At 40.0% G+C, this 3,174-nt stretch overlaps 1 pseudogene; it reads left to right on the top strand.

Annotated features, from left to right (window-relative positions):
• The first annotated feature begins 401 nt into the window (after positions 1 to 401).
• LOC149144532 (protein S-acyltransferase 18 pseudogene) lies at positions 402 to 2,630 on the top strand (annotated as a pseudogene).
• Positions 2,631 to 3,174: the final 544 nt, after the last annotated feature.

Below are 3,174 nucleotides of genomic sequence, written 5' to 3'. Positions count from 1 at the left end.
GGGAGAGATTTGGAGATCAAATCTGAGCTGTATTGTGTGTAACAGGTGGAGATACTTGTGAGAAGTATTATGCTTTGTATTGTTACATGATTCAATCAATATAATATACAGATAGTGTGGGGTTTTTAGCGAGATGCTTTCCCCGGGATACATACTGTGTTTATGAGTTTGATTGATGCTTCTATGTGTGCCTGTGGATGTTTCTGCTTCTGTAATTTGATGATCAACGTAGAGGAGATTATGTATTATACATGTTCCGCTTAAATTGTATGATCAGGATAATCTCTGTTGAATATGTGTCATATTATTCAAAATTTCTACAAAGCTGACAAAATTAATGGCAAAAGAAATGAGCGTACATGATACAATAAACTCTAATAGACTTGAAAAAAAGCAGAAGAGCTCAATAGAGGACTTTCTGTCTGTAGCAATGCACGCATTCAATCCACAGCAGATTTCCTCTGAAGATATTCAGGCTAAAAGGCCTCCTGTTAATACAGAGGGCGCCATTCTCAGGTGTTTGTTTTAAGTTTTAACCGATCTACTATTTTTTTCTTTCAACAACTGAAGAATCCATTAACGTTTATGTTCTCTAAGATCTTCTTTGGAGATCCATATCTAGGGTTTCCCAGGGAAGGAAATACAAGCTATGAGGCGCCATGGCTGGCAGCGGCCTCTGCACCTATTACAGATGGTGGGAATTGCAATATATTTGGTAATGGTGTTGGCGTTCTATTTGTTTTTGGGTTTATTCCTTGGCAACAATGTCTTGCAGACCACCGCAATTACTTTATTCTCGTGTGTGGCATTTTCTGTGATGGTTTTGTTTCTAAGATGTTCCAGCATAGACCGAATAGACAAAAGCTCGTTGAAGAATTCTGGAACAAAATTTTCAAGGAATTCTTCTGGGGAGAAGAAAGTTCAGGCGCTTATAGCTCAGTTAATTGTAAGGTATGTGAAGAAGATTGAGAAGAAGATTCTCCATTCATGTATAAGGAGGAGATATACGGATCCATGGAAAACCCCAGCAGAACTGGAATCCTGTCTGCCTCCTATCGTTGTTAATAATGAGGGGATTTCACCCGGGATTCCGGAGGATGATGTCATATTCTGTTCTCTCTGCGACAAAAAGGTGAAAAAATTTAGCAAACACTGTAGAAGTTGTGATAAGTGTGTGGATGGATTTGATCACCATTGCCGGTGGCTCAACAACTGTGTTGGAAGGAGGAATTACACTACTTTCATGCTTCTTATGGCTTCAATCCTCATTATGCTTATACTGGAGGGAGGTGCAGGACTTGTTGTATTTATTCGCTGCTTTGCAAATAGAAGAGACATCATTCATGAACTTGAGTTTAGGTTTGGAAATGGATTCCCGAGAGGGGCTTTAGCAGTTATTGTGGCTTTCCTTACTGTAGTTTCAGTATATGCTTGTGCAGCCCTTGGGCAACTTTTTTTCTTCCACATAGTCCTAATAAAGAAGGGAATCAGAACATATGACTACATTCTAGCCATGAGAGAAGAATGCAACACGGAAGATTTCTTGGGTGAATCTGATCTGAGCGAACCCTCATCTCCAACTAGCTCAGAAGAAAGTTTTGGCAGCGCATCACCAAAGTCTAATTTTCTCACGAGATTCAAATGCCTCTACAAGGAAGATTCCATAGAGTCAAGCCGCTTATCTCTCGGGCATGATTTGGAATCTAATTTGCCTAAATCCCCAAAACAACTTAAGACGAGTATCAGTGCTTGGAGACTGATAAAGTTGACCACAGAGGAAGCATTGAAAGTTGCAGAGAGGGCTAGAGGAAGATCATCTGCGTTCAAGCAATTCAAAAGCTCATCAATAGTGGACAGTGGGGGGTTTACAGACAGTACTGATACTGATAATAGTAGGGTCGGCACCAAACAGGGTGATACTATTGTGAATACCAAAAATGAACTTAAAACATCATCAGATGGACCACCATTGTTACTGCCTATGCCTTTGGAAAGAAAATGTGGTCCATCAGTGCTTCATATGTTGCACCTGCTGCTGCAGGTGACATGGAATCCATGCCCCTCCTAATGCGGAATTTGCCAAAATCAAAGACTAGGTTTGCTCCCAGAAGACAAGTGAGGGTTGATTCTTCTTATCCACCTCCTTCCTCTCCTGTATTCAGTTTCACTTCCATTGCTTCCCCCAGATTGCCATCCTCCACCCTCTCCTTAGATACATCCAATATGAGCCCTGGGGCTTTACATTATAGGACAAACTTTGATCCCAAGCTGTCACAGGTTTCAATTGAACTGGAAACCTACATTTCAAAGCAGGTTGTGGATTCTGTCTTCACGAAAAGCAAGGGCGAGGGCTCCCCAATTCACTAAAATGCAAGAATAGAAGTTCAACTCGACTGTTGTTCTCGGTCTCTGAGAAGTCGAAGATGATATCTCTGCTGCTACATTTGTTTATTTGTATATTTATTTGGATTTGTTTATATGGGTATTTGAGTGTTGTTTATCGAGGAAAATAAAATGCAGATGTATCCAGATTCTCTTCTCTGAAAAAACTCTAATAGACTGAAATTTATTCCATCATGTGGAACAAGACAAATCCATAAGCAGCATGTTATAGAAGCAGAGCTCGGAAACTTGACAATACTCGAAACAGTAACAGAAAAGTCTAAATCTCTGGCCGAAACTATCTTCACATTCTATTGCCTCGCAGATTTAGCAGACTCCACATCGTCATCTTCAAAGCGAATTTAAAACCCCAGGACTGTAAACATCCATCCGCATGACATTACAATTGAAAAGAAAATCCGATAAATCTTGATCACCTTACCTCCTGCAACAAAGCATTAAGTTTGAGAATTCCACCCATGGTGTTTGTGGGCTCAGATGGACGCAGGAAAATTAAATAGGAAAAGGAAAACTTATTTTTATTGAATATCTCTGCATGGTCCTTGCTCTTCCTCTGGATAGTAATACACTCTGGCTTCTTGAGCATCTCCTTCACCTTGGCATCGGGGGTATGGTAAATCACAGAAATTTGGATCAGACAATTAACCACAAAATAAACAAAGTGTGAAAGCTCAACAAGAGAAAAGAAGAAAACCAAAGAAACTTTAGGGTAATTGGATTTAATACCTTCGCACAATAGAAATTCGAGACAAATATTCACGTTTGTAACCG

Source organism: Pinus tabuliformis, chromosome X (genome assembly GCF_031772625.1).
Source record: "Pinus tabuliformis cultivar Carrire ecotype Pingquan chromosome X, CPIR1, whole genome shotgun sequence".
Classification (NCBI taxonomy): Eukaryota; Viridiplantae; Streptophyta; class Pinopsida; order Pinales; family Pinaceae; genus Pinus; species Pinus tabuliformis.
Note: the sequence above shows the minus strand (reverse complement) of the source record. Positions and strands in the feature narration are given on the sequence as shown.